The sequence below is a fragment of the Cimex lectularius genome, unplaced genomic scaffold, assembly GCF_000648675.2.
Source record: "Cimex lectularius strain Harlan isolate CLEC.00 unplaced genomic scaffold, Clec_2.1 scaffold19, whole genome shotgun sequence".
NCBI lineage: Eukaryota > Metazoa > Arthropoda > Insecta > Hemiptera > Cimicidae > Cimex > Cimex lectularius.
The window spans coordinates 2,617,138-2,639,349 of record NW_019392664.1 but is presented as its reverse complement, the minus strand read 5'-3'; the positions used below and the strand labels follow the sequence as shown (position 1 = coordinate 2,639,349).

The 22,212-nt window shown below is 36.0% G+C and overlaps 1 protein-coding gene across 6 annotated transcripts in view; it reads left to right on the top strand.

Annotated features, from left to right (window-relative positions):
• The window catches only part of LOC106662247 (ephrin type-A receptor 4), a 397,805-nt gene that overhangs the window by 168,338 nt on the left and 207,255 nt on the right, over positions 1–22,212 (top strand). The gene's annotated exons all lie outside the window — the stretch shown is intronic.

The following is a 22,212-nucleotide window of genomic DNA, read 5'->3' as shown; positions in this document are numbered from 1 at the left end:
CAATCAATTCCTTACAAAAAGATTAATTTATTATAATGTTACATACACTTAACAAATCCTAATTTTTTAGTATATTTGTCCTTCTTCTTTATTCCATTGTGGATTATTTCTATTGATTATTACATTAGGCCATTTTTAGAAGGCTTGTACCTAAGAAAATTAAAGATGATAACTTTTTAATCTATCTACCTACCTTACTAATCTACCATTAAAAAAATGGTATAGTAAAAATAATTAATTCATTTATTGATAACGAAAATTGGATTAAAAATAGTAAGAACATGAAGAAATTGACGTCCCAGAGTAGCTAATAATAATAACAATAAATAACTGAATAATCACAAAACCAACGTGTTTATGAAGGAGGATAGAAAGAATAAATTTGAAAAATGGCAAAAAGGAGGGAAAATTTGGAAGGTGGGTTGAGATGTCAAGTTGGTGTCAGAGTGGATCGAGTCACGATAGCTCAAGTGGTAGAGCAGCGTTATTGAGCCGAACGTCGTGGGTTCGAATCCCGCTCGTGACACTGACTTTTTATCTCAGCCAATGTCTTACATAAATTCACTAGTTTCATGGTCCGCTTGACCAATTAATATCTTAATTAATTACAATTAATTAAGGTTTTTAGTTGAGATAAAAAAGTCAATGGCACGAGCGGGATTCGAACCCACGACCTTCGACTAGATACGCAGCTACTCTACCACTTGAGCTATCGTGACTTCGATCCGCTCGGACACTAACTTCACACCTCAACCCCCCCTTTTTGAATTTTCCCTCCTTTCTGCTATTTTTGAACTGTCGTGTAATCTATTTGATTCTCGAAGACAAATGAAATGGCCACGGAGAGCTTTAGTGAAGGTATACTTCATTTTAAACTTATTAAATTCAGTATTTTCGTGGTCCGCTTGATCAATTAATATCTTACAATTTATTAAGGTTTTTATCTCAACTAAAAACCTTAATTAATTGTAAGATCTTACATAAAGAATAATGAATTGAAAAAAATATTTGGTCAATCGGACCACGAAATCTAATGGATTTATGAAGCATGTTGGTCTGCTATTTAGTGAATTCACGTTGAACCTGCATATGGACACCTTTGACTATTTTTTTTTTAACTGCAGAGCATTAGTTTGGACTATCGCAATTGACACATGGTTACCATAAGGTGGCCAAGTTTAAATATCATTACAGTCAATAATTTAAAAGTGAAATAGACTGTAATGCATAAAAGTTGCCAACTTTTAAGAGGCTCCCGGGTCAAAGCGGTAGGCGAGGCCGTAAAAGGTTTTTAGGAGCCGATACGGCCGTGTTTTCTCCGGTATAATAAGAAATAAGGTGAGCAATAAAAGGGATATTGTTGCTTTGTATTGCCATCGGGCTCTTAGTTCCTCCCGTTTTGTATCGTTAGGCCCGGGGTCGGTTCGGGGAAAATATTTTCAAAATGGAATATGAACGTAACTCCAACATTCCGGCTCCTTTTTATATGTTAAGGATTATACACGGCGACGTTGAGAATTTCCCATTTTTCTCACCTTGGTATTTTATCTAGAGTAAGTTAGATTTCAAGCCTGATTGATGCGTAAATGAGAGTTTTATTGTATTCCATTCACCGTACTTCAAATTCAATAGATTTATTTATTAGCACAGAGCTTTATTCACCAAAAAAATCAAGGAACAACATTTACACGTATGACAATCAAGACCACGCGAGAAAGCCGACTCCTACCATTGTTTTACTTTTTTATTATGGTTTTCTACACAAAGATTTATATATTTAACAATTTGTTGGTAGCGATCAATCTGAAGATCTGGCTGGAACCTGGGGATGGTGATGGTGGAAAGGAGCCGGCCATTGCTGGACTCTCAGTATTTAAAATTGTTGATTGAGGTTTAGGGTAAGGAGACAATGAAGCCACTGTTTTTTTAAGCGGCGAGGTTTGTTTGTGTGGGACGTTGAAGAGAGTGCATGAGCTATTGGATTTGGTGTGCAAGGAGTGCTTGGAGTGAAAGTTGTAGAGTAGTGTTTGGATCATTCCGACAAGTTGAACCCATGGTTTGATTTGGTTAGATGGAGATATTACATTATATGTGCACTGATAGGATTCTTTTAAGTATGAACATCATATGCCGACTGATTTATTAATTAATTTAGCTTGAGCTCCACCAGTCGGTAGGTCAAGGAGGTCTTCAGTTCAGAATAGGGTCACAACGTGAGGAGCAGATTGCGGTGTCGTCCGCGAAAATCTTGATGTTGGTTTTAGGGTGTATCAGCGGTGTAGACTGTGTCGAGGATTGGTACTAAGATAGTCCCTTGTTGAACGCCTGCCTTGATTTCTAAAATTCAGAGCCAATTCTCACCTTGAACAAGCGATCCGAGTGGAATGTCTTCAAGATGAGATAGTGGGTGTGGGGATGAATAGTTTTAATTTGGAAAAAAGAGCAGCAACATGCTCATTTTCTAGGGCAGGTGGTCTTAAACTAAAATGATAAACGGGGATGGTGTTGTTGATGGTTCTCTAGTTTTCTTAGTTCTCTTAGAAGAGATACTAAACCGGCTTTGTAATTTCTACATTATTAAGAGTAATGTTTTGAATAGAGCAGCAGCCGAGTGTTCTCTTCGTTCCGGCATTGCAAACAACAGGACAAAATTTTATAAATTCACTCGAGACAAAGTTATTTGATTTAAAATAAGAATTGCAAATAAACTATAAAGTTGAACCGGCACACGGGCACTACTGGGTCTGTCTTCACTCGCGGGTTTTTTGTTTGAGTTATTCAAACGCGTTTCGGCATTACGCCATCTTCAGTGAAAAACTGTCTGTCATTCAGTCTGAGTGGGGTTTATATAGTGTTGCGTCCGTCGCTTGTCGCTGGGGGCGTTGCGTTAGGGGGCGTGGTCTCCGTGCTCGTTGGTCGGTCTTGGTGGCGGTTATTTTCATTGTCAGTTATTATTTGTGCGTTGTCGGTTTTTTGTTTTTTCCTGGTGTTGGTTGCGAAGTTTTGTTCTTCTGAACGTTTTGAAGACAGACCCAGTAGTGCCCGTGTGCCGGTTCAACATGAGTTCGCCAACTCGCAGACCAAACCCCATCATCTACTAAACTATAAAGGGTAAAATAAACAGAGTCCGGTACATTTTTATAGATGACAGAATAACTCCAACAATCGTAAACTTGCATGCGATGAATACGAGGAAATAAAATTTAGAAAAGCGGACGTAGCAAACAAAAGACTAGATTAGTTAAAAAAAAAACCTGCTCATTATGTTGGTTATGAATCCCTCAAGATATAGAAACTACAGTAGTTTAAATCTTTTTAAAAAGATAGTTCCTACGCAGAGTAAGTTGTTTTCGATGAGCCGGATTTCGGAACCTACAGCTCATCATCAGGTTATAGAGCACCTTTAACCTGATGATGAACTGTAGGCTCGAAATCAGGATCGTTGAAAAAACTTACTGTGAGAAGGAAGTATATTTTTAAAAAGATCGAACAACACGCTCACTCCACCATTTAACTTGTCTATCAATAATTCAAAAGTCCCTGCATCTATGTTTTAGGCTTATTTAGAACCCCTTTCGGGCTTGTTTATTCTCTTTAAAACATGAAGGCGATTACATTTTTTGCATGATTAAAAAATGCAAATATATTTTATTATTATTTTTATAAATCGTGATATTTAATAAGGTCTATTTCATCCCAATAATTTACTGAGGACGTTTTAGATTTTGAATTTGTGAGTATATGTCCACAAAATGTGATGTGTTTCTAGGTGAAATAGATCCGACGGTTTTGTGGACGGGTGGAGTCTTCTGGCGAAGGCCGTGAAGCAGTCGAAAAATTCCGTATAATTAAGAATCCCCTCGGGAGTTAATCCGAGGCATTAATAAAACACATTAATAATGCAAAATGGTTCCCGCCCCACTCTCATCCTTCTTTTTCGCGTTAACCGTTTTTGTCGGTGGCCCCGGGACATGGGAAACGTCTCAATTCGGCCCGAAACGCCCTTTACCGCGTCAGCTGGGAAAAACAGGTGGTGGAAGTTTGTTATGGAAATTTTCTGTCCAAGTTTATCCAAGAGACAGCCGATTTCTCTCTTTTCCAAAAACACATCATCCAATAATCCTTAGCGGTTTTTAATAAATCCTTCTTTTGTTTTTACCTGCACGTCGTACTCACTCATCGTGCCATATCTTTTAAATGGAAGTGTAATTTCGTTTGGATTGTAGACGTGGTGAGCATAACCAATACTCGTGTAGTACCATTTCTCTACTTTTAGTACACTGGTGGTTTCATTGGCTTTACTTATTCCATGGCAGTTACGTCCACGTGTTACCCACTTCTACAATAGATTTCATCCTTCTTATTTCTTTACAATTTATTCCAATAAAACCTAGAATTTTGAATTTAAATTGGCATAAATCTAAAAATTTGGTTATTTTTTTAACTAAACAACATTAATTTTATGACATATATTTAATTGCCAATGCATTTCGGGCCACGTTTTCCTTTCCTTTTTATCAAAACAGTAAGAGATCATTCTTTATGTACATACCTCACTATTTAGCTAACTGGTTCTACTTACTATCTAGGCGTTATTTACAATCCAAATAAAGAATTTTTCTCACCTGGGATTCCTCTATACATGTATACATGTATTGTTAACATACCTTTCTATGAAACTTTCAAACTCGTTTTAGAACTTTTGACAAAAGGATTTGATTTGCATCATTCCAACGTAAATAACTCTTTTGAATGAAATTTTTTTTTAAATGTTCAGACATGTAAAGAGGAATATTTACAGATTAGATGGATGTAGTGTCAATTTTTCTCCAATATTCCAGTTGTATAATTAAACAAAAATGGCAACTGTTAGAAACATTCACTAATCTAAGTAACGAAGTGTTTCTCGATTTTTCAACCTTTGTTTAGTAAATTCTTATTTTGCTTTTATCAAAGTTATATATAAACAAATATTCGGCCTACCAATGAGAGGTAAATAATGTGTCCTGTCATTTCAGAAATTTTTATGAACGAACGTATCTACAGTGTACTAAAAAAAATCAAAATTAGAATAAGTTTAATAAAAAAAGTATGTGGATGGTACATTAATTTACATTCAAACAATTCATGCGCTAAATAATACCCACCCAAAAATTAAATTTACGCTTGTGTCAGTAAATAATAAAATTTCATTTCTAGATTAATTAATAATGAGAATGGATAATAAAAAAAATTCGTGTTGATATATATAAAAAACCAGATACAAGTTATCGAATATTGAACTTTTTATCTTTACATCATTTTAAACAAAAAATCCATGTTATAAGTAACATTTTTCAATTAATCAATATTTATCAAAAGTATTGGTCGAGATAAAAAAGTGTCACGAGCGGGATTCGAACCCACGGCCTTCGGCTAAATACGCCGCTGCTCTATCGTGACTGCGATCCGCTCGGACTTCCCATCTCAACCTCACCTCTCAAATTTTCCCTCTTTGTATAAGTAACGTATGTTTGCATTTAGCTATTTTTGTTATCTTATCATAAAAAATTAAATAATTTAAAAAATGTACCCTATAAAAATAATTACACTTAATCTAATAAAGAATAAAGAAGATGCTCGTTGATCGACCTGTAGATTATCTACATAGGGTTCCAATCTTCGTAGAGGTCATTAGACAGGTGGAAAACAAGACTAAATGCTGGGTTCACCGAGCTTTCAGCACCTTATAGTGCCACCATCAGTACCTATTTTATTACAAACTCAAATAAATACACAGTATCATGCAATTAATTATTCATTAATGTAATAAAATGATACACATACTTTCCCATGGATGAAGAAAACTATTAACATGGAAAACTATTTTACAAGCGTTTTGGGTTTAAGGTTTTGGAGCACATGACCAGTATATTACGACGATTTTGACGATGAAAACAGGCACCTACATAAAATTATAATTATGTATTCAACAATGAAAACAATAATTTATAGTAAAGTAAAACCTTGCTAAATATCCATATAAAGGTCCAACTATTTTTTTGTTCTGACTAGCAATTTCTTACAGGTAAATTTGTAATTACAGAAAATAGAAGAACATAACATAAAAATGGTGATAGTGATGAAAAACGACAAAAGTACGTTGGTTTTATATTCATTACTGGTTTAACAGACAAAAACTTAAAGTTACAAAAAAAGAAAATGTTCGTAAAGATTTCCGTTTGTATAACTACTTTAAAAAAAGTAAGTACTGCCATTCTAATAATTAGAGACTATAACAATATTTTAAAAAACGAGGAGCTTATCTCAAAGGATAAGCTAATCCCCAACCGCTGGCTCGGCAGTGCTAGCTGAGACAACAAAGGACGAGGAAGGACTCTTTCTCAATTTGTTTGAAGGCACCTGCTCTTTTTTTTTTTTTTTTTTTTTTTTGTAAATGGCAAGGAGTTAGTTGCGTATGTCATAGATCATTTTTTTTTTTTTAAATCTGAACACATTTATTTTTTCAAGGATATTGTTATAATTTATTTGGATCAGATCCCGATTTTTGTCTTTTTCCGATTGATTTGTTTGAGTTTGTGGCACAGATATTTTTTTCATTTTCATTTTGCACTCGTAAGGAAACGAGTTGCTTCGTGTGAAGGGATTGACGCAATGATCGTAATAAGTCACAATAAATTTAATGGTACGAAGTAAAATTGTTAAAATGTTTTTATAGCAAGACTTATGTTGGAAAAACAATACAATTTCTTTAAAAAAAGAATGAAACAACAAGAAAAGAGTGTTATAAATCAGCAACAAACCATGTTCAGGTGGATAGGTAATTTATTGCAGAAATGTAACAAAAGTTAACCTGGCCTTGGGTAAATGTCAAAAGCCTAAGGTATTCCGTAAGGCGACTGCTGACGGGTCAGACAGCCCGGCGTAACATGAACTTTTGAGATCCGCTGGGAATGTGATCGTGAATGGGCAGTTTACGGGTTCGGCGGTGTCTCTGCGACTCACGAACTCCCAGCAGATATCCGCGTCATGTTCCCCCGAGCGAGACCGGCCGCTCGAGAAACCGGCGAAAATAAGTAGGAGAAAAAAATGGAAAAAAGCTCCGGAGCGCTGGATGCGCGGCGAACCATCGTGCGGACGAAATAAAGGCAGGTCGTGGTCCATTTCCACTTTCCCTGGCATTTCACGCACAATTAATCCACGCTTCGATCCAATCCTTTAATCGCCTTTCGGTTATAAAACTTTCACATAACGACGGCAACATTCAGAAAAGCCGCATACCGACGAAGACGAAATATCCCCGGATGTTGGCACAACGTTGTCAAGAACAAAAGTCTCGTTTTGTCCTATTTCACAATACGGGGAAATGTTTTGTAGTCTCAGGCCCAAGACAGGTCGATCCTTATTGTGCCGGGCAGGGACGTGGAATATGAATAGCATTACTAGTTTACACCTGTAATGTTATAATCGACCGTTTCAATGTGGTACGTGACCGAAGCTCGTAGGCGAAGGCGACCATACATAAAACCACGTCCTCAAATCTGCATTCATATTTATAGAATAATACATCCCGCTCACAAAAAAATACACCGAATATTCAAAACATGCGCTTGGAGATGAAGTTGTAGATTTGTTGAAGGTGGAGCGTGCAGGACCGTGGGACGGTTAAGAAAGACCTGGCCGACGTAAGACGAGCGACATCTCGTAGATAAACTGACTCATCCGTGTAATGTTACAGACTAAAACGAGACGAGGGTAGATGATTTTTTTTATATATAACAGTCTTACAGTGTTTATTTCCTGAAAAGACGGAAAACTCCATTCGCCACGGGTAAAAGGAGATCAAATGTTACTGTGCCGATAAAAAACATTTTCTTTGTTCCGGTGTTGGATCGCCGGATTGGGCTCATCCCGCGAACGGAAGGCGGCTGAGTCGGAACTAATGGCTGATAATGATTTGTCATTAGGCTGAGTGTGGGCAGGTTCCAGGTGAAGGTGGAGCATTTCTTCAACGTAGCGTAACCAGGAAATGAACCGGGGTCAGTCCACCAATTTAGCATTAAATACAACCGGCTTACAACAGATAACAAATACACCTTTTGAACTTAATTATTAACACTTTTAACTTAAATAGTTCACCCATTTTGTTTTCCGTGATAATAATTTAATAATCGGCGGTTTGTTTAATTGTCAAATCAATTCTACTTAAATTTCAATTCATTAGATTCGTGGTCAAATAATATGTTTCAATTAATTAATCTTTATGTAAGGTCTTGGTTGAGTTAAAAAAAGTCAGTGTCACGTGCGAGATTCGAACCCACGACCTGCGGCTGGATACGCCGCTGCTCTACCACTTGAGCCATCGAGACTTCGATCCACTCGGACACAACTTCCCACCTCCACCCAACCAATTTTCCCTCCTTTTTGCCATTTGTCAAATGTCGTGTAATCTATTCGATCCTCGACGAAAAAAATGAAATGGTAACGGACAGCTTTAGTGAAGATATACTTCATTTTACTTATTAAATTCATTAGATTTCCAGGTCCGATTGACCCAATAACATCTTTCAATTAATTAATCTTTATGTAAGGTAATGGTCGAGATAAAAAAGTCAGTGTCTCGAGCGGGATTCGAACCCACGATCTTCGACTAAATACGCCGCTGCTCTACCACTTGAAAAATTGCCATTTTTCAAAAAGGAGGGAAAATTCGAACGGTTGTAGGTTGAGATGGAGAGTTGGTGTCCGAGCGGGTCGAATTCACGATAGCTCAAGTGGTAGAGCAGCGACTTACTTAGCCGAAGGTCGTGGGTTCGAATCCCACTCGTAACACTAACTTTTTCATTTCGACCTTACATAAACAGATTAATTAATTGAAAGGAGTAATTTGGTCATTCGGACCACTAAATATAATAAATTTATACTGAGTCATAATAACAGAATTTTTTTCCCCAGTAGTCGATCCGTCGGTTTTATTAATCGTTAAAGCCTTTCATTCAGGTCGACACTTCTCAAGCTCAAATAACTATAACCAGTTTGAATTTTAATCAGAAATTAATTTAGGCGTTTTTATAATATCTTTATTCAATTATCTTTAGAACCAATAGCCAATAATTAATCAATACATAATAGCGACCATAAGGCAATTTCATTATCCTCCCAGATCCTTTAGGCAATTTTCCACAGGTTTAAATTAGGGTTGTGTTGGGAAACAGATGGTAATCTCAAAGCGCATTTGTGTACGGCAAATTCGTCGACTAATAGCACGGCCCAGCGGCAGACTGTAACCGTTTTTGCTGCGTCACCGACGAATATGAAGCCCGTTGTCGTGAAGGAAATTGCTTTATTTCACTAATCCACCTCGCTTTTTCCTGATATATTCGCCATCAGAATCGGTTGGTGAATGTGCATTTTTCTTTTCCATCTTGTTCGTTATTTAAGAAATTAATATTCGTACGTAAAATTGGCAAACTCGGTTACGTTTGTAACCCATTTGTCGTTACCAATTCTCAAGTATTTGCCTAAGATTAGGCTAATTTTCCAACATATCCCAAGTTTCTGTTATTGGGATGAAACATATACTTACAAAAAACTTTCATTTATGTTTTAGTGGTCAACCGATGAAGTTATTTCTTTCCGGACCGAAATCCATCTTGACCCTCAAACTTAACTAAACCTGAAACAAGATTAATCTTTAAGTAAGGTATTGGTTGAGATAAAATAGTTAGTGCCATGAACGGGATTCGAACCCACGAAGTTCGGCTAAATACGCCGCTGCTCTACCACTTGAACTATCGTGACTTCGATCCACTCGAACACCAACTTCCCATCTCAACCTACAACCGTTCGAATTTTCCCTCTTTTGCCATTATCAAATGTTGTATAATCAGGATTTGATTCTCAGCGACTTATGAAGGGGCCACGGGGAGCTTTAGGAAGTGAAACTTCTTTTACTTATTAAATATTAATCTACTTTACGTTTTAGTGATAAATTGACCAAGTTAATTCTTTTTTGAATAAGACAACCACATCATTTTTTAAACCAACTTTAATCCATTATAGACCAATGTGGATTGGGAAATTCCATAAGTTTAGTGTTTCCTCCTAACCTTGAATACATTTTCTTTCGAAAACTAAATCAGATTTAAATATTGTATCTCTACACCTTTCCAACAACAACGGATTGAAACTGAATAATTTCGAAAGAATAAGACAGTCACAAAATTTTTTTAACCAACTTTAATCCTTTATAGACAAATGTGGAATGGGAAATTCCATAAGTTTAGTGGTAGAGAGTTTAGATTGGAGCCAAATAAATCAGTATTGCCAACAGTTGGACAGAAACAGAACAGGAACATGTGCTCGTCCTAAACTCCCGGAATTTCCTCCTAACCTTCAATACATTTTCTTTCGAATACTAAATCAGATTTAAATATTGTATCTCTACACCTTTCCAACAACAACGGATTGAAACTGAATAATTTCGAAAAGAATAAGACAACCACATAATTTTCTTAACAAACTTTAATCCTTTATAGACCATGTTGCGAATACATGGGTAGAAACAGAACAGGAACAACATATGCCCGTCCTAAACTCCCGGAATTTCCAGCTAACGTTCAACAAATTTTCTTCCAAAAAATAAAACAGTTTTAAATCTTGTAACTTCATGTGTTTCCGAGAATAACAAGGGATTGAAACTGACCAATTTTGAAAAGAATAAGACAACCACATAATTTTTTTAACCAACTTTAATCCTTTGTAGACCAATGTGGAATGGGAAATTCCGTAAGTTTAGTGATAGACAGTTTATATCGGAGCCAAATAAATCAGTGTTGTCAATAGATGGACAGAAATAGAACAAGCACAACATAAGTGTTCTAAAATCCCGGAATATCCTGCTAACCTTCAACAAATTTTGTGAAGTTTGAAATTCCTCTGAAGCAAATTTGAGCAAGAAATACTTAAATTATAAACTGGATGCGAAAAAGTTTACATTTGGTAAATATTAAGTGGTGGGATGTAGAACCTGTTGGAGATAAAAGATGCAAGATAGAGATTTTAGATTGGAGCCAAATAAATCAGTGTTACCAATAGATGGACAGAAACAGAACAGGAACATGTGCTCGTCCTAAATTCCCGGAATTTCCTCCTAACCTTCAATACATTTTCTTTCAAAAACTGAATCAGATTTAAATATTGTATCTCTGCACCTTTCCAACAATAACAACGGATTGAAACTGACCAATTTCGAAAAGAATAAGACAACCACATAATTTTTTTAACCAACTTTAATCTTTTGTAGACCAATGTGGAATGGGAAATTCCGTAAGTTTAGTGATAGACAGTTTATATCGGAGTCAAATAAATCAGTGTTGTCAATAGATGGACAGAAATAGAACAGGCACAACAAAAGTGTTCTAAAATCCCGGAATATCCTGCTAACCTTCAACAAATTTTGTAAAGTTTGAAATTTCTCTGAAGCAAATTTGGGCAAGACAGACTTAAATTATAAACTGGATACGAAAATATTTACATTTGATTTACATTTGGTAAATTAAGTGGAGGGGTGATAAGTTGGAGATTAAAGATGCAAGATAGAGCTTTTAGATTGGCGCCAAAAAAATCATTGTTACCAATACACCGTCTGAAACGTTGAAGGAAAAAGACATAATCCTCCGTAAACACATGCCATTCTTTAGTAAATTTTCTAAATTTAGTCTTGCCTTGAGGCCAACCGTGGCTCGAATGAATGGCAGTTGTACTAAATAGGAATATCGTTCCAGTATATTCATTTTCAACTTCACTTAAAGACTACTAAATTCATTTCGTACAAGAAGGAACAGCGACGACATTTTACCCGATGCCAGCCGTCTGAAGTCCTTTTTGACTCGTCCTTCAGAAAAATTACGCCACTTTATAAAATTATTCTGCCCGACCTAAGGTTGTAGTTTCTTTTTAAGCATTCTCTCGTGTTTTTTAAAATTTATTTTCTTTTTAGTCATTCATTTATTTATTTTTTTAAATTCGAACCATCTGTTCCGAGTTGAAAAATTCTACAATTACTGATGATGATTCGAACACGGCAAAGAGAATTTTAAAGCCGTCTAAACTTGATTTACAAACTATTCGTCGTATATTCGTGACATTTTCCCAGTGACAATAACTCGTAGCTTTCTGTTCCGCGTGCAAATACACCGCACACGAGAGCCGTAATTTTTATGCCCACGATTAACTTGTCTTCATAAATCTCCCTTAAGACGAGGGCATGAACTCCTTCGCGGGCATTTTCCACTCCTGAAGTTCCTCCCTTCAGTCCTTTTGGTAACCAAATCGATCTCCTTTGTTCAACAGACAACTTCAAAGGTACTTAGAAAGTTTAATTACAAAAAGACTTGTCTACCGACTGGCAACCCAAATATGCGGATTTATCGTCAATTACGAACAAGCTGCTATAAAACATGGACAGCTTTTAGATATTTTTATCAGTCAACCTGGATTGTCTTTCCTTAGTGTTTAAATGAAAGGTGTTTGTATAAAATATAAAACCTTTGGAGCTTCTAAACAAGGTTGACTGTTGGTTGAGACAAAATTGCTAACTTCCCTAATACAAAATTTAGAAAAAATATTACAGAATCGTCATTTAAAGAATAATTTTGCTCACTTTATTTGAATTATAAGATTTTTTAGAATTTGTCAAGGTGATCTTATCGATATCGCAAAATTTAAATTTTACATTTTACAATAACATTTAGCCTCAATACTCAGAAAATTGAAAGCAATCATAAAATTTTACTTTGTCGTGCAATTATATTCGATATATTACTTATTGCAACGCCCCCTGGGGTGGAAGGGTGTTTAAAATGTTAAATCATTTGTTATTCATGCAAATTTAATATACATATAACCATAAACTGAAAGAACTTAAAATATAGTTTCCTGGAACTCAGATATATATTATACTTGGCATAATATCAGTCGTCATATACTGGATAATCAAATGTCACGTCAACAGACTGAAATAATGCTAATTTACATTTCAGCACAGCCTTTATATAAAACAAATAAATGAAACTTTTACATATTTTTGCAAGTCTCCTGTCCAATATAGAATATAAATTCTAGGATGAACCGATCTCTCCCATTTTCCGCCCCCGGGACACCTTAGCAACAGTGTTTTACAGCTAGGACACGGAGCATAAAAAATGAAGTTATTCATAATACAAAATTTATTTATTTATGCTAAGCAGTTTTCAATATCTTAGAAGATCTCGGAGGAGAGCGTTGTCAAGGAGAATGATGATGCTCAGCCTCCGCAGACTTTTGGGCCGTTCTGTTGGTAGCGGGAGGGGTTGTCTTACCCCAATTTCAATAAAGGGGTCGCTCCAGAACCGCCTTTCCTATGAATACATGAATATCTTATCATAGCTGATAAATCTTTGTCTGTGCTTTCCGAGGACGGATGATGTCTTACTCAGGTCGTTCCACGTATCGTGAGCACTTCTCGCAAATTCAAGTTCAATTTAGAAACCGAAAGAACTTTATTACCTTTACAAGGGGCAAAACAAAAACACAACAGATATGAAAGTTATTCTCTTAAGGTTACTATTAGGGGCAGTCTTCCATAACTTTTTAATGCATCTTAACACAACATAAATCGCTGCTTCATTCACTAATGCTGTGCAACACGAAAGGCTCATTTTGTTATATTAAAACGTTTTTACAAATTCACTAGTTTTCGTGGTCCGCTTGACCAATTAATATCTTTCAATTAAGGTTTTTTTTAGTTGAGATAAAAAAGTCAGTGTCATGAGCGGGATTCGAACCCAGGACCTTCGGCTAGATACGCCGCTGCTCTACTACTTCAGCTACAGTGACTTTGATCCACTCGGACACAACTTCCCATCTCAACCCCACCTTTTGAATTTTCCCTTCTATTTGCCAAGCGGACCACGAAAACTAGTGAATTTAATCAGATAAAATGAAGTATATCTTCACTAAAGCTCTCCGTGGCCATTTCATTTGTCGCCGAGAATCAAATAAATTACACGACATTTGAAAAATGGCAAAAAGGAGGAAAAATTCAAAAGGTGGGGTTGAGATGGGAAGTTGTGTCCGAGTGGATCGAGGTCACGATAGCTCAAGTGGTAGAGTAGCGGCGTATCTAGCCGAAGGTCGTCGGTTCGAATCCCGCCCGTGACACTGACTTTTTTATCTCAACTAAAAAAATCTTAATTCATTGAAAGTTTTTAAAAATATTACAGTTTTCTAAAATCAATTCCCACTGATACCTGTTTTTAACAGACTACAAAGTAGAAGACAAATTCAGGAGTTAATCAGAAAATTCAATGTTATACTATACAGTTGGCTCCAAAACAAATTAAGTAACCGATTCTGGGTTTTATGCACAAGCTTAAAACATGAGCAATTAAACTCATTATGACCCCCTGGTTTTTTATGCTGAAATACATTGCCATCAATGCCTTAGAAAATCTTCAAAGAGATTACACCGCCACAAAATCACCTTTAGATCTGAAATCCAAGCAGCTAAGTCAGCCTCACAACAAAATTAGTCTATCAATACATCCAAAATCTTCAGCAAATAGAGAAACAGAACAACCTGATGATATCGTGGGTACCTGGACGCGGAATTTCGGGTAAAAGGCAGTCGCACTGGACAGAGGAGGATCTGCAAGAACATATTTAGTCCGTAAACTTATTCATGGTCTAACAAAAACAAACCCAGAAGTGTCCATCACAGAATGGATCCAAAAAGATAAGTTGATAAACTCTAGATTTGCCAACAAAGTAAACTAATGTTAAAACAATTTGGCAAACTCACCCATATAGAGGGCTAAATTCAGAGAAAAGATAAGACTATATACCGGTCATCTGAGAAAGCTGTTATCATAGGTATATTCACTGATGACACCGTTGTAACTTATGCGATGAGGAGGAAGAAACAGCAACCCATATCATCGTCGAACGAGAATCAACTGCCTAATGGAGGCATAACCGGGAATACAAAGAAAACCAATCAAAAGAAATTGTAAGAAATACTCCTTAAGAGAGGGATCTATTCGAGTCCGGTGAAAGAAACTAGGAAAGTACAATAAGCTAGAAAAGACTGCAGTGATCAGGAACGAAAAACTCCGACTGCCTAGTATCCATATTCACCGTCATCATCATCAAACGCGTCTCACAGACCAAACAAGTGAGGGCATAACAGGATTATCAGTAACGACCAAATTATTAAGTTGGAAAAATGGACCATAATGTGAGTTAAAAAAATTATTAAATTGATTTTAAAATTTATTACGATCGACACCAATCATGTCAGTCAACGATCGTCCTCCTGATCATTTGCCAAAATTGAATGTGCATATGATAAAACTATTGGCGACCATATGGTAGTTTGTGGTTCGGTACATCGACTTATCTTTTCTACCGATGACCGCGGTCCGTTGTTCAAATCCCGGCATAGATCGTAGAATTTCGTTTGAGATTACTTGGAAAAATCTGTAGCAAAGGGGTTCGTTCCCTCGTCCACGACACCCAACGGATTATTGGACGTTCCGCAACGTTCAAACAATTAGTTTTATTGAATTAACATTTTTACCGAATAGGCAAACCATCAATGCCGAACTGAAAAGAAATCGAGCAAATGACTCGAAATTCGGTTTAAAAATAAAACAGTTGAGACCAGGTGAACATGAAATTCTTGTTTTGTAGATTTATCGACCCAACTTACAAATAATTTTCTCTTGGTTGTTATCAGGGACTGAAATAGTGAATGGAGGAGTGAGTGCGGGGTTCAATCCTTTTAAAAAGACAGTTCCTACTCACAATAAGCTGTTTTCCAACGATGCGGATTTCGAGTTTAGCTCATCAGGTTGTAGAACTCCTTCAACCTGATGATGAGCTAAAAGCTCGAAATCCGGGTCGTTGGAAAACAACTTATTGTGAGTAGGAACTCTCTTTTTAAAAGGATTGTTAACACGGATGTGGTCAAAGAAAATATTTTTAATTTTAAATCTTCGCTTAGCTTTCGGAACTTTAATGTAGAGTTCAATATCTTCTTTAAGGTCTTTACTAGGTGAAAGAAGGACAAAAGTGTTGGAATCACCAAGCTTTCGGCAACATTATGTTGCCATCATCAGGGCCTATTTATTAAGAAAATATACATAATTAATATACATTTTAACAATCAAAAAATCAAAAACATCAGTGCATACTTTCCCAAGAAAGAAAAGAAAAAAAATTCTCATCGGAATATATATTAAGTTATTATTTTTGTCAATCATTAATGTCATAATTACTCATTAATTTACTTTACATAGATGGCTTGTTCACCATATATAACCGAATGCTGGCCATGTGCTTCATAACCTAAACCAGGGGTGCTCAAACGGTCGATCGCGATCGACCAGTCGATCGCGAGTGCTTTTTGAGTAGATCTCGAGAAGAAAAAAATTTTTAATAAGTAGGTAGGTAACTAAANTGATGGCAACATAATGTTGCCGAAAGCTTGGTGATTCCAACACTTTTGTCCTTCTTTCACCTAGTAAAGACCTTAAAGAAGATATTGAACTCTACATTGATTATCTGCAGGTCGATCTACAAACATCATTTTTTCGGAACTTTATTGTACCTTCTTCAGGGCTCCACAAAACGATATATTACACATTTTAATTTTGGTCAGTTTAACATCACATATATATAAGAACATGACACACATTTTTGTACTTATTGAATTTTACTTAGAAGTGTATAAACTTAAATTCTATTGTTAACACTGAAAATCTTTTCACTCTTTTCTTCACCTTTTCAACTATGAAAGAGTTGTTAGAATGCCAACACCCACCATGCATTTTAACATTAGCCCATCCTCCACCTCTCCTGATCTGTCCAAGGAGCTTAACAGTTGGGTTGTTGAAGTTGGAACAACCTTTTAGATTAAAAATGTTCGTGTTGGCCAAGCTATATGCAGAAAGATGATAAACTCTTTGGATATTTCATTTATTAGCCAATTTTTTCATTCACTTTTTATTCAATATCACGAATGTTTTCAAAATTTAAAGTTGTATGTACTGTTCTAAGTAACTAATTCCATATCAATTTGTGATAAAATGACGTTTTGTTTTAAACTCATAAATTAGTTGTCACGAGTATTGGTGGACATGAACATGAATTGGGCGTAGATTCCATGTATCATTTCAGCTTACAAAGCAGGACATGTGGATAATTAGGCAGAAAGGACTGCGGTTAGGCGGGTGCGATGAACCTAACTGTCCCCACAATGAACACACAGCTTCGAGGGCGTGAACAATGAATGACCTGTTTGTGAGTGATTTGAGAAATACTCAGGGTCCTCCTCCTCCTCCTGCTTCTTCTTCACGGCCCTTCGCATTCTTGGCATTTAAAAAGGCGATTAAAGCCGATGACAAAACTGCCTTGGAACGGCATTGCTCAAAGATGGAAGAAGAACATCGCTCCTTCTCAAATTTCTTTTAATCATTTTCATACGGAGTCATCTACTTGACCAACTCCGTGCTAATCTGCCTTCTTTCACAAAAATAAATAAATAAACTCCTGTTATTCTACTACTAATTATTTTCCAGTTGAACCCCCTTAACAAAATTTAACAACTAATTTCTAACACAGTTTTATTAGTTCCACTTTCAACTTGTGGTACAAAATTTGCAAAAAATTCTTTTTTTTTACGTGAACGCGTAACAAGATATATTTTCTCTATAACTAATAAGAATTTTGTAATTACGAAAATGTATTTTATTTTGTAATAGACAAATCATAAAAAGTTCAACATAGTTTATTATTTTATTTTTTAGTTTATTATTATTTTTACATATTTACTATCAACAAATTGGGGTTCAGTAATACATCTTTAATTTTTTAAATGGAACCCCGTATGTATTTTGGATTTTACATCGCTTGAAATCATTCATCTTGGTTTTTTTTAATGGACCTATAGGACAATTGAAAGTTTTTATTTTTCCACTTGGAATAGTCTTCATTTCGTCAAAATATTCCTTCTTTCATCCCTTCGTTCGTGACGATTAAGAAAATTATTTTAAACAACACGTTTGGTAACGATTTTTTATTAAAATTATAAACATGATATTATTATAAACATAATTTTTACTAAAAGGTGTTCAAAGGCGAAGGAAAAAACATCCTTTTTATTGTTGATTTTTAATGTACACAATGGACGTTCAAATTGAAAACTCTCTCTCTCTTTTCCCCCTATCTTTCTCTCTCTCTCTCTCTCTCTCTCTCTCTCTCTCTCTCTCTCTCTCTCTCTCTCTCTCTCTCTCTCTCTCCCTCCCTCCCTCTCTCTCAAATAAAATAAATTAAATAAAAACTGAAGCCTCCCTGTACACTGTACATCAGCAAATAAGAGATACCCATTTTCTTGAAATTTAAATATTGCGCAAGTCAAAGGTCTACACTTAGATAGTGACTTGGAATCCCCACGCAATATTTTATGAGAGAACTTTACAGAAAACTTGACCAACTACGAAGACTTCTACGCCTGAAATCCGTCTTGACCGTCAAACTTAACTAAACCTTATACAAGATTAATCTTTAAGTAAGGTATTGGTTGAAATAAAAATGTGAGCGTCACGAGCGGGATTAGAACCCACGACCTACGGCTAAATACGCCTCTGCTCTACCAATTGAGCTATCGTGCCTTCGATCCACTCGGACACTAACTTCCCATATCAACCCACCTTTTGAATTTTCCATACTTTTTGCCATTTCTCGCCAAGAATCGAATAGATTACACGACAATTGAAAAATGACAAAAAAGGAGGGAAAATTCAAAAGCTGGGTTGATATGGGGAGTTGGTGTCCGAGTGGATCGAAGTCACGATAGTTCAAGTGGTTAGAACAGCGCCGTATTTAGCCGAAGGTCGTGGGTTCGAATCCCGCTCGTGACACCAAATTTTTTATCTCAACCAATACTTAAAGATTAATTATTTGAAATGAATTATTTGGTCAATAGGTCTACCAAACCTAATCGACTTTTACAAAATTTTACTGTAACCACTTTGAACATAAGTAGTGGATCCCTGGGGTACTGCGAAGCCATCTAACATCCAGCGCTTCAAATGCTTCCAATCCAAAGTGCTCAGACAAATTGTCAAAGCTTCTTACTAAGTCGCTAGTATCACTATTTGCAACGGCCTAAACTTCCCTTTTGTCAACTGTGATCTGGTCCCAATTCCAAAAGTTTCACATCAGAATTTATCTTTAGTCAGATTTCATTCCGAGAATCTGACACCTTAATAAATGTTGACCTGCAGACCTCGTTGCACCTTAATCCATAGCACATTGGCTGGTTACTCATGGCATGTGTCCTTCGGGTGCATTGTTATTACTGCAGTGATCGTGTATAAAACGTTTTATCATCATATTTTTTCAAATCATAAACTTTTTTAGATAGGAGATCTTTTTTAAACTTATAAAGAGTAATAATTTTTATTTTTCAACAATGCACTTAAATTTAACTTGATCTCAAACTTCAACAGTGAAGGCGTTTTAGGAAAGACTTCTCGCTTTTGTTGATGATCTAAAATTCTAAAGGAATTAGCATTTAAATGTTTAAGTTTCTGAACACCGATTTCATTCTGAAATTTCTCACAATGTCTAATGTTGTTTTCTAATTTTGGAATTAAAAATTCACATTTTGTTTCAAGTGTCCTCGTCCGCAATCATTACCCTGTATATTCCAGGATTCAGTCCCAATAAAGTTAATGTTTATTGGATTTATAAAATTTCGTCTAAGGACGTTTCTTCGTAACGCCATTGTTACATAATCCCTCTGATCATTGAGGTCAAGATTATACCACTAATATGCTGTCGATTAACCGTAGAAGGAAATTACAATACATAATTCAACAAGATAATTTATTAATCTATACATAGCCGATAATGAATATAAAACCCTCCCACATTCAATATGCTCGAGATAGGCCAAGGAAATCACTAGACGTTACGAGTACTGTATAAATTTACCATCCTCATTCTCTCGTTTTACGATTAAAAAAGCATTAGTCGCAGAATTGATTTAATATAGATTTTCCAGTTCCACGGAGGTTTTGTAGATAATCAGATGATTAATTAACACTAGGAGGTCCAGTGTTTACTTCACTGAAGGCCTTGTTCTACACCTTGTACATGGGCTTGGTTAACTGTAGGCAACGGAAGGGAATCTTGCTAACAAAGTACGCTGCTCAAGTATTAACTTAGTCTCTCACTCAGCAAGGTGCAATATTACCGCTAATGCAATTGTTAATAAAAATCTAATCTAAATAAGCTAATGTGCCACGATAATTCGTCAAACACGATGTAAATGTCAGGTATGAGTCATTCGCTCTCAATACACTCTATACTTTTCAATTCTACCCTTTATCCCGTTTTGTCCAGGTTGAAAAATTATCGTTTAAAAAAATGTATCGGTATTTTAAATCCTCTTAAAGCAGTAGAATCCAGGATAGCCAATAAAGACAAAAACAAAGGCATTAAAACACTATTGTAAAAAGCTTTATTTCACCTGCACAGATATTTAGAGCAAAATTAATTATATACAACGACATAACATACGCCCCGAACAGCTTTTGCTTTTTTACCTCCTTTTTACCTCCTTATATTTTGTTATTTCTATCTTCATTATTCTGAAATGACAGTTAATAATAAAACAAAGAACGCTCAATATAAATGTAAGTAATAAGTGTAACGACTTAACCGTTACGATCATAATTTCTGATTAAATAGTCTTTTATGAGCGCATTTGTGTGGTGCTGCGTGACTTTACAGTAGTGCGTAGTTCTTGCCAGAATGCTGATTATCTAAAGCAGTCGTATTATATTCAATCGGTTTATAGAAGGATTTGAGGATTTGAATTGTTTCTGTATGCAATAAACAAACTTTATAAATTATTTTAACATTTCAACGTTATTGGCTTTTTTCAATTTCTGCCCATATATGCACTTGCTTATATGTGCAGAGCCGAGCGTGTTGTGTATACTTGGGTCAGATCTTGGTTTCAGTTGGTACCCTAGTCGAAGTTAGACTCAAGGTTATCAAAACAAAATCATTTCAGCCCTGAACGCATGCAATTTTAAGTTAAACACACACTACCACTCATTCTTAAATAGGGTATTTACATACCTTTGGCTCAAGTATGGTGATGGAGTGCTAGATATCTATCTACCACCCTTTATCACGTATATATATATATATATGTGTGTGTGTGTGTGTGTGTGTAACTATACTTACAAAACCTAATCTAATTGAAGATCTATGGTGTACTTGATATTCTGCCATCAACACTTTTGTACTACTCACATATTCACGCCAATAAATACATTCTCACGAAACCGTGAAAACATCTATCACCAACTTAGTACATACACAGCAATAGGATTATATACAAGGAACAAAAGATCTGTATTACAGAATTACCCAGTTTCCTCCAAAAATCGAAATAGGAGACTCAAAGATTCGCTGCCGTGTTCGAGTCAATTCTTATATCGGGCGAGATTCTTACTCGCTCCATATATGGAGCCAAGGAATTGCTTTCATTTATGTGGGCACATTTAGCAATCTCCTCTGCATGCCTAACATACGCGGGCTTTGGCCCAAAAGTAAGTGTGAGTGTTTTAATAGCGTATGGCTAATTCTGAGTCGGGTTAGGATGATCTTTCTTCGGCCGTTTAGATTCTTCGTGGGCTGACCAATCCTGTTATGGAGCAGAGAGCTTCTCGGTCGACCCAATCCACTGACGATGCCACCTTTTCCTATTCTTTATTGGTCGTTCATATATTATTGTCTGGAGTGTGAGCCGTCCCATGACCCCGGTTCATTGTCTTCCACCCCGACGTGTCCTAGTACTCAAAAAACGACTACCGATTTTCCAAGGCTCTCCACCTCAGCGTACCTTTTGAAAGAAAACAGGACGAGAGTATCCACCTAGAACCCATAAGGACAACAACACACTCAAAGAATCAGTGCACAAGTAGAACGAATTCTCCCCAGATTATAAATATTATTTACACAAATTCTTCCCCGGTTGTATGCGATGAGAAAAGTAAGTAATATTTAACCCTAAAAATTAAAATAATGTAATGTTTTATATGTAGTTAACTTAAAAAATCGAACAAAGAAAGAACTTGGTAATAAAATCGC